The 15,705-nt window shown below is 38.1% G+C and overlaps 1 pseudogene; it reads right to left on the bottom strand.

Moving 5' to 3' along the window:
- Nucleotides 1-5,243: 5,243 nt before the first annotated feature.
- LOC127754821 (uncharacterized) lies at nucleotides 5,244-7,459 on the bottom strand (annotated as a pseudogene).
- Nucleotides 7,460-15,705: the final 8,246 nt, after the last annotated feature.

Raw genomic sequence — 15,705 nt, 5'->3', positions numbered from 1 at the left:
TTGGATAAATCCAATATATACAACTCATCAAATTCACAAAATGACACTGGAATTTGACCGGTGAAATTATTGGAACGTAGAATGAGGTATTCAATTCTTGGAGCTCCAAGATTCAATGGAAGAGGTCCTGATAAAAAGTTTCTTGAGATATCCAAGTAATATAGTTCTCTTGGCAATAAAGGTATTTGACCTGTTATATTGTTTGAACTCAGGAGGAGTTTACTCAAAGACATGGTCTCCATGTTTGTTGGCAATGCTCCAATGATTTGATTACCCGAAATGTCCAACACTTCGACATTTGACAATGAATTACTGAACCAGTCTGGAAGCCTATCAATTATATTACCGCGTGAAATATTAATGTGTGAAATGCCCATCTGCCACTTAAACCATGAAGGAAACAAAGGACCTATGTGGCAAGATGCTAAATTAGCTACTTTCAGTCGAAAGGGAGGAATCCAGTCTGAACCTACAACAATCTTCAATCGATTGTCAGATAAGCCAATATTCTTCAAGCTTTTCAATCCATCAAAAAGTTCTTCTGTGATCAGACCATCCAAGTCATTGTAGCTTAGATCCAACCAAGCCAACTTAGTGAGTGTACTGATTTCCAGAGGCACATCACCTATAAGGTGGTTGTCAGAGAGGTCAAGGAACCATAAACTTTTAAGATGCCTTAGAGCAAGTTTAATAGTATAGCCAACTACTAGTTCCAATTCATCTATAGACAATTTAATAGCTCATTCATATAATAGTTACATACTACATTATTAATATATGGTACCACCTGTCATATACACACTGTGTCTTAGAGTCCGTGTTACAGCTGGCTACGAATCTGTAGCCCGCTGCTCTTCTCTCTCCTTATTTATCTACTTAAAATATATTTGCAACTGGCTTAGAGCCTCCTATTGTACCTGCTCTTATAGATGTTGTCAGATGCCCAGTGATGTTATTCTCAGAGATGCGCAGCATGCGCAACCCGGTCAGGTGCCCCATCCAATTAGGCAGAACTCCAACCAAATTGTTCCCCTGCAAATTAAGTTTCTTCAATTTGCTTGATGAACATTGTGGCAGCCAGCTGTCCATTATTTCCGTTATTTTTTTTTTCCGGATGAAAGCACATTGGTTTTGAGAAACAAGCTCCCCTAGCTTCGGCGCTAGTCTCTGTGCAAGCAGCTTGGCAATAATTTTGGCAAAACTGTGCATGAGACTAATGGGTCTGAAATCTTCAACGTTAGATGCATCCACTTTTTTTGGGACCAGACAGATATGTGCTGAATTTAGATCATGCAATCTCAAGGAGTTAAGACTTCCAAAAAAATTAACTGCCTGAATCAAATCTGATTTAATAATATCCCAGGCATGCTTGTAAAAGGCTCCAATATAACCATCAGGACCTGGGGCCTTTTCCGATGGCAGTTCTGAAATAGCATCTTTAACTTATTCCTCACTAAAATCTTCTTCAAGCTCTGATAAGTCTACTGTGGGAAAATGGAGGGCATCCCAAACCAGACTCTTACTTCTAGGGACGTGACTTCCTATCTTCAAGGAGAAATACCTATATAGTTCAGCTTCTTTTTGTTCTTTCGTCACAGCCATGCCTTGTGGAGATTGAAGCATATGAATGTGATTTTTCCTCTTCCTGGAGTTTGCTTTTACTTGGAAAAATTTGGAATTCACGTCACCCTGTTTTAGCCAAGTGAGCCGAGATCTCTGCCGAATTCTTAGCCATTCCAAGGCTGCAAGTCCAAGGACTCTTGCTTTTAACGAATTTCGAAGGGATTGTTCATCATCCGACAAAATTCTTTCTTCCTGCGCTACATCAAGTTGAAAAATGACTTCATTGGCAATCGCTCCTGAAACAGTTCCTTCATTTTTCATCGTCAAAGAACTTTCTCTTTGTGCAGAATATGATCAAGTTTTACCACAGAACAAAAAAGCCAACGCTATTCATTAAGGTCGACATTTCTAAAGCCTTTGATACTGTCAATTGGTCCTACCTCCTAGAAGTTTTGGAAAACTTTGGCTTTGGGGCTAAATGGCGAAATTGGATCTCCAATCTTCTGGGCACCTCGTCTTCGATGGCCCTTCTTAATGGAGTGCCAGGAGACCCGATTATGCATGCGAGAGGTCTTAGACAGGGAGACCCGTTATCACCAATGCTTTTCATTCTTGCCATGGAACCTCTGCATAAGTTAATTGAAAAAGCAGAAGAAGCCTCGCTCCTGACCATCTTACAAAGACAAAGACGTTTTCGGTGCTCCCTATATGCAGATGATGTTGCTCTCTTTGTTGCACCAAACAAGGAAGAACTTCTGGCCCTTCGGAAAATCCTTTATGTTTTTGCTGAAATTAGTGGTTTGCACACAAATTTGGAAAAGACAGAAATCTACCCGATAAGTTGTGATAATGTAGATGTAGACGATTGTCTATCACAATTTCCTGGAAGAAAAACGAGTTTCTCCTGCAAGTACTTGGGAATTCCTTTGCATACAAGAAGACTTCGGAAGGTAGAATTACAACCACTTATTGATAAAGTTGGATCAAGGATCCCTGGTTGGAAGGGGCGCTTCTTCACCTCCGCAGGTAGGGAAGTTCTGGTTAAAACAACCCTCTCTTCGACACCTATCTACCATCTCACAATCTTGCATAAGAATAAGTGGCTATATAAAAGGATTGATCGATTTCGGCGTGCTTTTCTATGGAAAGGAGATGATCCAGATAATGTCAGTTCGGGTAGTAGTCTCATTAATTGGCAGAACGTTTGCAAACCTAGAATTTTGGGGGGCCTCGGTATTCTTAATTTGGAAAAATTCTCGCGAGCTTTAAGGCTGCGTTGGCTTTGGTTTGGTTGGAAGGAAGATAATAGACCTTGGCATAACATGGAAGTGCCATGTGATGAATTGGACAGGGTGCTTTTTCGAGCTGGAACAGACATTACCCTGGGAAATGGAAAGAAATGCTCGTTTTGGTCTGATAACTGGCTTCAGGGTTGCTCACCTAAAGATCTAGCCCCAGCGATTTTCAACCTGTCCAGGAGAAAAGGAAACAATGTGCACCTCAGCCTTCAAAACAACCACTGGCTGGCGATCCTAAACCCCATTACCATGATAAGTGAAATTGATGAACTGGTCCGGCTGGGTAGCCGATTGCAAGAAGTCATACTCCTTGAAAACACCCCTGATGACATTCGTTGGAAATGGACTCCAAATGGAGAATACTCAGCAAAGAGTGCTTATGAAGCACAATTCCAAGGTACGATCAGTAACATAAATTTCTCTCCCCTATGGAAGGCCCAGGCGGAACCAAAACATCGTTTTTTCAGATGGCTCATTTTACATCAGAGAACCCTAACGGTAGAAAATCTGCTGAGGCGTCACTGGCCAAGTAACTGGATATGCAGCCTGTGTACAAACGCTTTCGAAGATGCAAATCACTTGGCCAAAGAATGCAGTTTCACAAGGAATGTGTGGAATTTAGTATGCAGCTGGCTTGGTTACAATCTCTCCCCACAATCTTGGCAAGACACATCAATTTCGAATTGGTGGGATTCCTTGTTGTTTCTTGCAAAAGGAGATTCAGCAAAGAAGAAGATTGGGGCTCTACTCACAACAGGGTGGCAGGTCTGGCTTGAGCGCAATCGTCGAATCTTCCATCATAAATGCCAAAGCGAATCACAAGTAGCTTGCACGATCAAAGAAAATATTGATTTGATTGAGATTTCGAGACAAGCCTAAAGACTGGGTCTCAGCTGAGTCGTTTCTTTTCTATCTCTGTAATAGGCTTTATGAGTTTATTTTCCTTTCTAGATGTCCCCTCTTTTCTCTGAACCTTGATGTTTTTTTTGGTTTGTCTGACTCCTTTTACTCCTTCTAATATATCCGGCAGAGCTCCTGCCGTTAATCTTTCAAAAAAAAAAATTATTTCCGTTATGTTTCCGTGCGAAAAGCACCTAATGAGCACCAGGATCTTCAGGTTGCATAGGTTCGTCAAGTTCGTTGCCGCCGTGTTCAAGCTGATTTTATTTGATGATTTTCTGATTCCTCCCAATACAAATATTTTCAGGGATGCCAGTCTTGTCAATGCATCAGGAAATTCTCCATGCATGCCGGTATCAAGAAGGTCAAGCCTCTTCAGACTTGTTAGGTTCCAAAACCAACAGGTTGCAATTGGGTGGTCAAAGTAGTTGAAGAAGAGATCAATCTCCTCAAGATTTGTGAAATTAAGGCGTGACAATGACTGGTTTGCACTTGTAAGAGAGCAATTGGAAAGATCTAGGACCCTTAGTGAAGGAATGGTGTTCACCACATGAGGCCAATCACGTATGGTGCTAAGGTTTACCGACTCCATACTAAGGAATCGCAGCAAAGGTAGGCGTGCTAACCATGAGAGATCAGTGGAATATAGATTGTCAGACAGTGAGAGATCAAGGTAGTGCAGCTTCAAGAGATTACCAAGCTGAGGAGGAACCTCACCGGAGAACGGAATCCCGGAGAGGTTGAGATATCTCTCAACTTCTTGAACGAACCCAAGAACTCCGGGACACGGCCATCGGGCCCCTGGAGCTGGTTCCATGCGAGGTCAAGGTGCTTTAGATGATGAGGAGAGCAAGGAAAGGACTTATCTGGTCAAAGAGAGATCCATCATGTACATCGTCTGATAAATCGATCGACAAATCATCATGTACTCGCATTGACCCTAAGTGAGATTGTACATTATCAGTCAGGCTGGTCAGAATTAATTCTCTGAAGACCATTAGTTGATCAATTTAGGCTGGAAACGGAAGATAACGTATAGCTTACAATTAACTGCACTCAAGTCAGATAGAAGGATGAACTCTTGAGCTATGCACATTGACATTGTCATCGTTCATGAGATCATTCTTTAGGGAGATCGACAGTAAATCAAAGGAACCATTGACCAGGAGACAGTTGCCAGCATCTTACAGAACCCAAGATCAAGTGTTCTACAAGAACTTTCAGATCTTTGAGCAGCGAACACGGCATGATCTTCAGCAGCAACACCAACCCCATCATCCCCACTACTACTACCATCATTTCGAGTGATGATCGCATGAAGGTTCAGCACCCCTGTACTTTCGACGACGGCGACACTCCGAGCAAGCTTGATCACACCATCATCAGCAACAACTAGTACAGAACCATCTTTACTGGAATCAAGAAGCACCACATCGTCGTCGTAACCATCGGTTCTCGCGACGAATCTTCCACAAAAACCACTTATTGATCCTTGAACAACTCTAACCTCGATCGCCGCCTCCACCGCCCCCGCGAGATGGGCGAAGGTGACCTCTACCGAGCAACGCTTGCCTGGCCTTGCCTTTGATCTAACCTGCCCAACTATACTATTTGGCCCCATAGTTTCATACACAATGGATCTGGCACTCAACACCTTATCCTTATCGGATTGTGTTTTCCCCCTAACCTTGAGATCGATTTCGAATTCGATACGCTGAGAGCAGTTGATTGCACGGATAGGCCCTGTCAAGATGAAAGATGGGTCCTGCAAACATATCCAAGTTATTTGGGTAAAAACTAGTTTTTTTTATAAAGTTGATAGAACCATATTAAGAAAACTCCCGAGCAAAAACAAGTAGCAAACATATATTATTGTACCAAATATTGTTTCATTCACAAGCAATATTGACATGATATATTCGCTGAAGTAAACCATTTAGAACTTTGATCAGTAACCCAAGCAATCGATGTTATAGAGAATGTAGCATCGATGGTTAAAATCTAGGTGAAATTTCATCTATAGATATCTGAATTAATCAAGTATCCATAAAAAAAGTGATCAAATAGGTCTTTTTTAAAATTTTATTTTTCAGCAACAATGGCATGAAATATTTAGCTACAATGAACCACACTTGAAAATAGCTTATGAAGATCAACAGCTGGACATATATGGAGTTTCATCAGTTCAGTTAGGTTATAACATCTTATTTATGTTGTTGAAATCCGTACCAACTGTCAATGTTTCGGTCTGGAAAAGATTGTTTTCCTCCCCACTTCGAAATCTCAATTCAATCCAATCTCAAACATGTACTGCCTACATATTTTGAATAGTGAAATTCAGGTGAGAAATCTCTCCCCTCCAATTGACTTGTCTAAAAAAATATATAATCATAGCAATGTGATGTCAATGCATAATAAGCTAGAACATTGCGGTAGTTATTAACTGGTAATCCTTCTAAGCTAACATATAATTAAATTCACCACAAACAAGTTGGGGTTCAATATCGCAAATTTTATATTACTAAAAAGTATCGGATGGGTTGACCGGCCCATAGATCGACCCAAATTTTGAAAGAAGTTCCTTTCTGAATAGTTCCAAATTTAAACATATTTCAACCACATCTGAAAAAATATTCCTTAACACGGGGAACTAAAAATCCTGAAATTTTAGTCCGAGATATACTGAACCTACATTTTCACAATTTATAAGTTTATATAATATACCTCCGTGGTGAGTGTCTGGGCGTCGCCCCTCGGGCGATTGAAGATGTAGTTGCGCTTGCGGTCGAGCCCATCACGCGCCGCGACGAAGCCGAAGACGTCGATCGGCCACTCCAATCCGCCCGTGAGGTCAATCACCCTGCACGAGTACACCTCCACGCAGGGGAATATCCGCACCCCGGGCGTTCGGAACGTGGGGCCCCTAGCTGCAGCAAATTGCAAAAAATATCAAATTAGAGAGATTATTATGGTCCTGTTTGGATCCAGGGATTAAATTTTAGTCCATGTTATATCGGATATTTGGATACTTATTTAAAATATTAAACGTAGACTAATGATAAAACACATTCCATAAGCCTGGACTAATTCGCTAGACGAATCTACTGAGCCTAATTAGTCCATAATTAGCCTATGTGATCTACAGTAAACATATGCTAATTATGGATTAATTAGGCTTAAAAAATTTATCTCATGAATTAGCTCTCATTTATGCAATTAGTTTTATTATTAGTCTATATTTAATAATTCTAATTAATGTGCAAACATCTGATGTGACAGGGACTCAAAGTTAGTCTCTGGATCCAAACACCACCTATATCAGTCGTGTTTTGATCTTCTTCTCCTGGATATATATATATATATATATATATATATATATATATATATATATATATATATATATATATATATATATATATATATATATTCGATTATGATCCAGATCGAATTAATATTGTTGGTGCTAAGATTTCAGGAATTAACAGAAAAATTAATACTACTTACTGACGTCGTCGATCTTGCAGTAGTAGTCCCACAACCACTCGAAGAATACGCGGTACTCGTACGGGTTGGGTTCGGAGTCGGAGTCGTCGACGACGATGACGATCTGCCCTTTCGCCTCGCCGTCGACGTCGCCGGGTCGCCGGCGCCTCGGCCACCTCTGCAGGCGACACCGAAACGCACGTCTCAGCTGCCATTGTTGCAGATCGATCGACAGGCTCGAGTCGGTTCGTTTTTTTTCTCCTTATCTTTTATAAGAAAAATAGTATCAGAGTTTTCTTTTTCTAAAACTAACACGATGCCCGTCAGCCCGTGCATTTTGCAACATGATATTCAAATAATATGTACATTATATTTTTACTATTTGCTTCTTCTTTTTTTCATGCAACGGGTAAACTAAAATCTATATCTATATCTATATATACCTAATTAAAAAATAGGTAAGGTTTAATAATAGGTGGAAGAGGAAAAACTGGGAGTCGAACCCAGGTGGCTGAAATGAAACCTTTCACCCTTAACCAAGTAGGCAGACACATACGCGTGACAGGAGGTTACATAGAAGATACATATACCATATCAAACGTGGTTTTGGAGTGGATATAAAAAGGGCCGATTGGACTGTTTACCGGATTAAATCCGGATTTTAGCGAAGCGCTCGTGTCAAATCATATTTGCCTTCAAATTTTCTCCCTCCACCACTTGCACAGACCATGCATGTGCAATGGCTGAAAAATCAGAAGTTTTGCACCGTTTTTTTCAAGATTAAGTCTATAGGCCTCTCTTAACATAAGTCTACCTTGTCTCCCTCGTGTCAAATCATATTTGCCTTCAAATTTTCTCTCCACCACTTGCACAGAGCATGCATGTGCGATGGCTGGAAATCAGAAGTTTTGCACCTCTTTTTTCAACAGATTTTTATTGATTATAAAATTTTATAATGAATTAGTTTTTAATTCAAAAATTAAAGATAATTAAATTATATACACAAAAATCAATATAAATATATGTTTACCTAGGTCCTAGAATAAGTCTACTTTCCCTCCCTCCTCTCAAATCATATTTGCGCGTAAACTTTTTTTTCTCTCAACCACTAGCACGGACCATACACATCTGATGGCTGAAAAATCAAAAGTTTTGCACCGCTTTCTTCAACAGATTTTTAGTGATTCTGAAATCTTATAATGCACCAGTTTTTAATTCGAAAATTAAAGATAATTATATTATATAAAAAAATCAGTATAAATACGTGAACCAACCGGTATTTTTTTAAAACATGAAAATTGAATATGTGCATGGCATGAAACTTCACACCATGGCTCCGTTCCTTTTATCTCGATTTTTGTTAGCGCGTTTTTAAAACTTTCTATATACAAGTTAACATAAAATACTAGATAACTTTTCTTAATTTTGTAACAATAAAACTCAATTAATCATGCGCTACGAGGTTTTCACAAAAGAAAAAGGAATGGTATGATACGGCTGGCACTGTTCAGGTTTCGTCGGTTAGAGCTTAGTACTGTACTGTTGCATTGTGCTTATAATCAATGAATGTTATAGCAATCATCAATTTGTCGACGGGGGATACCCGTAGACCGGATATAGAGGGTATTAGGGTACGTTGATATAAGGATCTACGTAGTACGACATCGAGCAATCAAAAGACGAGAATTATACTGGTTCAGGCCCCTTGATAGGTAATAGCCCTAATCCAGTTGATATGGGATTATATGGTGGAAAACACAGATTACAAAGGAAAAGATGGAACTCGGGGGATTTGACAAGATTGTAGTCGAGATGATTCGACTAGCTCTTGTCGACTTGGCTCCTTGCAGGCTCTGACTTCGTAGGCTGTGTGGGTTGTGTTGGCTCTGAGATTCGATGTTCTATGCCCTCCCCGGGGGGTCCCTTTTCTACCGTAGGTTGGGCACTATCCGAGTAGAACTCGAATATACTAGACCTGGTACGATACGTAGGCAACCCAGTTCTTATCCGAGAAGGTCTCCCCTTGCCTGTTGTCTTTACGAAGAGTTTCCTTAAGTGCTAAGGGATTTATCCGTGTACACGTGAATATGCCTTGTCGATATGTGACGTATATCGTGGGGTAGAGGATATGCCTGACCCGTAACCCTGACACAATTATGAAAAAAGATTATAAAAGTGTCATAAAAATGTAGTTTAAAATAATTAATGACCTCCCAAAAAATTCATTATTGACTTATACGTGAAATGCGTTGCTCGGACATCCGTTTCTCCAATGCTACAATCATCAGGACCATGTGTTAGGGACATCATTCATATCCTGCACGCGTAGAGTGGATTAATTGTCCAAGCACAAATATGCATTTGTGACAACTATGAATTATCGCCGGTATTTATGATCATACTTAGGTGCTTCAGTAAATCATTGAGGTCAAATTTCATCCACCTAACCATTACCCAATGCAATGCACAGGTATTTTATTCTGTCGTCCACGTGTGAGTCCTGACACGATCCATCTCTACGTGAGTATGTGTTCGATTTTGGAAATGATATCACAGTTTGTCACACAAGGGTTGAGGGAGAGAAAGAGCGTATTTTTTTTATCTGTCGTGATTATCATTATCCTAATGAATAATTTATCTATCTTGAAACATTACTATATACATGTTAACTCTAGACTTTATAGCATTTAACTGTTTTTACCTGTAACGAAGCACGCGCATTTTTCTAGCATAACAATAATATAATTAAAATAGCCTTCACCCGTTGCAACGCACGGGCATTTTTTTTCTAGTTATATACCAAATATAAAAATATTAGATGATTAGGGTTTAGTTTCACATGATATAAGCTCTTTAAGAAAATATATTCCTAATGAAATAAAAAAAGTTCAACTTAAGGGACCACAAGTGTACTTATTCCATGCGGAGCATACAGGCCCATGAGGCGGCCAATAGTGGGGGGATAACTTTAGGGACATAAAGTGAACTTATTCTGTGAGAAGATTACACACGGCCCAATAGTGTGGGTGGCATGGGAACGGCGCCCGGCCCGACGCGGGAGAAGTTAGGGCCGTCTGATCTGATGGACAATCCTGATTGATACCGACCTGATCCCGACCTATATAACAGTCCAAACTGTAACTCTAAAATCATTTCCCCTCCCCCCTCTCTCTCTCTCAAAACAATGGCGGCGGCGCCTCTCCCCCTCCGCTGCTCCTCCTCCCCCTCCACCTCTCTCTGGCCTAATTTAAGTAATTTATTCTTCTTCATGTAATTATTAGTAAATTAATAATTAAAGTAATTATTACTTTTTTTCCTATTATTTGATTCATTGTTAAATATACTTTTATGTATATATATAGTTTTACCTATTTCACAAAAGTTTTTGAATAAGACGAACGGTCAAACATATTTAAAAAAGTCAACAGCGTCAAATATTTAGGGACGAAGGGAGTATATATAGGGCCTATTCTGGTTGCTCATGAGAGGATATCTAACCCGGCGGCAGCGGCGGCGGAGACGAGGAGACATTGCAGGTGAGGAGGATGACAGGCAGCTGCTGCGATGGAGAGGGAGACAGACGCGTGGTGGCGTCACTGAGGGTGAGAGAGTGTCAAGGAAAAGAGAAGGTTGATAAGAGATAAAGCGAGGTGGGCCATTAGCGTATAATTAATTAAATATTAATAATTTTATATTTTAAAAATAGATTAACATGATTTTTTAAGGTAAGTTTCCTATATTTTTTTTTTTGCAAAAAACACACCGTTCAGTAGTTCTAGAAGCGTGTATGCTGAAAACTAAATAAATCTTCTCTCTCACCTGGTGCCGAACGCAGACAATTTGGTGTGGGCTCTCTTGTCATTGACTCGGTTCCAAACTAAAAGTGTTGTTTTTCTTAAAAAAAACTCATATCACATATATGTGTTGGTTTACTTTAAAAAACATATGCTTATAAGAATAAATTACATTTTGGGTCACAAATTATTACCAAAGTTTCATTTTGAACCATGTTTTTTTTTACTTTGGACCATGTATTTTTTCCAATGTTGCACTTTAGATTGGGTGGTCCACGTATCAATCAGACGAACCACCTCTATTGTTCATGTGTCACTTAAATGTGGGCCACCCGGTCCAAAGTGCAATATTTGACAATAATATATATTTCAAAGTGAAAAAGACATTGTAAGGTGATCCAAAGTAAAACTTTGGCAAGAATTTATGGTCCAAAATGTAATTTACTCTACTTATAATACTAGTGTCATTAAAAAATCATAAAAAATTAATAAGATAGATCAATATGTAATATCTATCACTATGTAAATACACAAATTCACATACGATCTATGCAAGTTATGAAAATAGATATACCAACATTGTACAATGTTTATAGTTATATTTGTTTCTATTTATTTGTGAATCGATCTTACAAATATATTTATTACCTTTCAGATTATGTGCATAAAACAAGGGGAGGGGGTGTCCCCTTGGGCAACATATCCTATGCACACAGGCCCTCACGTGTACACACGTGCACACCAACTAAAAAATGTCACTAAAAAATCTAGAAAAAATCATATACATACTTTCAATTGTATTACACCTAGGGTTAAAATCTTAACATCAAATTCATTATATTTTAGCCGTAACAAAAAAAACAAAAAATCTGACAGTTTTAAGGTTGCAATTTTGTCAGAATTTTATCCTTTTTGTTATTCTCTATGTAGAATGAATTTGAAGATGCGACTTTGCACGTATATGTAATACTATTAAAAGTATATGTATGAATTTTCCTAGAATTTTTTGTGATAATTTTTAGTTAGTGTACACGGTGTGTACATGCGAGGGTCTGTGTGTATAGGATACGCTCCCGTCCCCTTGAGGGTGAAAATTAATTAGCCACTGTCGCTGACGACGCATTTGGGAGCTATTGAGGAATAGGGAACTTGACTAGCTGAAAAAATTATTAAACAAATTGTTGTTGTGGATTATCTACTTGATTAAAGTATGATCTAATTAAATATTCGTCTAAAATATTCTAATAAACAAAACTTAACAAATAAATTAAAGCAAGAGATGTACAACAGAAGAAAACTTTGTGATAAAATATGTTTCTTGAAGCTTGGAGCCACAATCCGTTTTAACCATCCGGTAAGTAAACTGAAAACAGCTGAGCCACCTAGCTTACGGCTGTTGCGTTGCGTCAATAAATTTGCTCTTATGCCACTGTACCTTATAGTCAACCTTTCTTACCAAAAATTTGACCGGAGTTCCATCGCTGGTCCAGAAAACAAAAAAAAAAAGACTCATCTTGGCCCACAAGGAGCGAGTCTTGGTTGACCCCAAGTCAATGCCGTGCCGTTCCTCACACTCTTTATTCGACCTCAGTTCCGAAATATAAGAATCTAAAATCGAATGAAATATTTTATAGTATAACGAATCTAGATAAATCTGTCTAGATTTACTAGGAAATGTCCCATCCAATTCTAGATTTTTATATTTTTGATATTTTAGATATTTTAAGACGGTGAGAGTAGCATTTAGATATCAGCAAGTAATATTCGCTCTCTGATCATAACATGTAATACTGTATGCTCAACCCGTCCAAACAATTTAAGCATTTTGTAGTTGTTTAGCGTATTTAAGGTTGAGAGGTGATTCATGTGATAATTAAGTACATAGTAGTATAGGAATACTTATAGTCTTAGTAAAATTGGATTACGGATGGAAACGTCCTAAAATATAGCAACTAGGATAGGATAAGACATAATCTAATATTATAAATTTAAGCACTAGGTTGTTACGTGTTGCTATGTTTTGGACGAAGGGAGTATACAGTCCGGTCAAACTTTTGAGATCTTAATGATTAACAACTATCAGACACCAGTTTGATAATGTAGAAATTGTATATCTAAATTTATCCTGAAACATAATTTCGTGATCTCGTAAACATCATACTCCCTCCGTCTCAAAAAAAAAGCCAAACCCTGGGTTTTCGTGTCCAACTTTGACTGTCCGTCTTATATGAAATTTTTTTATAATTCGTATTTTCATTGTTGTTAGATGATAAAACATGATTAATATTTTATGCGTGACTTGTCTTTTAAATTTTTTTCATAATTTTTTCAAATAAGATGGACGGTCAAACGTTGGACACGGAAACTAAAGTTTGTCTTTTTTTTTTTACGGAGAGAGTAGATTTTACAGACTTGTTTTAATGAAAAGAAAAGGTTATGGTCAAAAGTTGCACCTCGAAGTCATGTATTTTTAACTGCAGAGGGTAGGCGCAAATTAACACTGACAATTTGTACCAGCTGGTCTCCTTGCCAACTACTAGTCCTGGTCACTTCCATTCATATCTTGGCACTGTACGTTACGTAGTAGTAGTAGTAGTAGAATATACTCTTCCATTCATACCTAAATTGAAGACTATGTACAGAAGAAGACGGAGCAAACTCACTCCACACGGCGGTTCAAGGTTCAGAAACCCATAAAAGAACATGGAATTGCAATGCAAGAGTGAAGAAGAGGTTTTATCCATCGAGTCCTCACCATTGTGAATTTGTGATCATCGACAACAGGTATGTACACACTTGAATCTTAACACAGCACTTAACTCCGGTTTTCTTTTCTGAATCAGCAAATTTCTTTTAAGAATCTCAATATGGTGCACTTTGCTACTATCTACCAATGGTGCAGATTTTTTTTAAATTTTTTCTTTGTTCTTTTGGGGGTTTAGTAACAGGGTCTTGGCTTGGGGACTGGGGAAGAAGGCAGCAGCCAGCATGATGATTCGTGAGATCTGCATGGTATGTATACATCAGACATTGCACATATCCTTGCAATATATACCTCCTCTGTTCTTGGAGCTTTTAAATTAAGTTACTCCATCTTGTCTTGCAACTCTGCAGGAAGAGCTGGTTTAGATCTAAGACAAATTAACTGGGGTTACTTTAATACTTTTACCGAGTATAAGATTAGCAAATAATATAAGCATACTTGTTGGGTCTCCATACTATCCGAAATGTCACCTACACAATCATTACTATCCTAAACTTTTTCAAAATAACAGTTGATACATGATAAAGATTCAATGCAATTCTGTTCGACGAAGTCCTTAAATCTTCAGTATCAAAGGAAAAAGTTAAGTAACCCAACATTTCTGTAAAAGCGGCGGATATTCCCGACCAACCAAGTATCGTTTTTGAAAAAGCGATACCTTTTTTATTCAAGCCATATATGAATTTTGATTTTTCTAATTTTTGCCAATGTTGTATCCAAATTGCCACTACTGAATGAAAAAACAATAACAAGAAAATGATTATAAATTATTTGCATAAAAGCTTAAGACCAAGTCTACTTGTTTAAATAAAAGAATAGGAAATGCTCTTATGAAACTAAATAAAAAAACCCAAGGCTCTTCGTGTGCGTGCATCTACCTAAGTTCCCCCAAAACGTGCTAAAGCTATATTTGAGGATAACAACCTGCAAGGAAATATGTTATGCAAGTGTAGAAAATAATCTCAAAAGGTACCCCTCCGTCCCAAAAAGAGAAAAACTCTACCTATCCAGATTTGTAGCTAGAGTTTGTCTCTTTTTTTTGGACGGAGTAGTACAAATTAGAACACAAATTACCCATTAATAAAACAAGCATATACATATATAACCAAAAGAGATCCAATGAATAATAATTATCACAATACCATAGTCGTTTTCATAGATGTGATAGTTCACATATGCGTGAACTCCATCCATTGCTCTAACAAAAGAATTGATTTTTTCAGTCCAAGTAAATGCATGCGCATAAAAAAAGTTATTGCCCTCACGAGACCATCATAGCAACCAATGCATGATGGAAGGATGGTATACTCAGTGGAATGTGATGTTAACCCACCATGAGTGCTTGATGCGTCAAATGATATATGTACGAAATTTCAGCACCACAAATATCATCTCGCCACATTCAAATTTCAGTTCTCCATTAAACAAGCATAAGTAATTGGCAATTATTATACAGTAGTATTTTACACTGATATAATATTTGCCTCTACCCATGACGGATGTGGACATGCGAGGATAAGTACTAACTTCTTGCTGAACCACGTTTGATCCTGTTATCAATTTGCATACATTTCATTATTTTAACTAGACACAGAACAGGTAAATTAAAGAGACATTCAACCTCTTGCATATTGTTCTTCCATTTGCGCAATTTGTGTAGTAGAAATGTAATTTGCAAAACAATAGTGTTCCCCTTTAATTTTGTTGTCTAGACAAGTATACTCCGGACTAATATGAAATATAAATGGACATATGTTCACATATTTTTCAGAGTGACAGCTTTATGTTTACAATTTTTTTCAGTGCATCACATGCATAAAGAGATTAAAATTAATATTTTTTCACTGTGCATGCGTGCAATTTCTGTATGAAGAAAAATATTAACTCTAATTAACACCTTTCA

Source organism: Oryza glaberrima, chromosome 11 (assembly GCF_000147395.1).
Source record: "Oryza glaberrima chromosome 11, OglaRS2, whole genome shotgun sequence".
NCBI lineage: Eukaryota > Viridiplantae > Streptophyta > Magnoliopsida > Poales > Poaceae > Oryza > Oryza glaberrima.
This window is presented reverse-complemented; position numbering and strand designations above follow the sequence as displayed.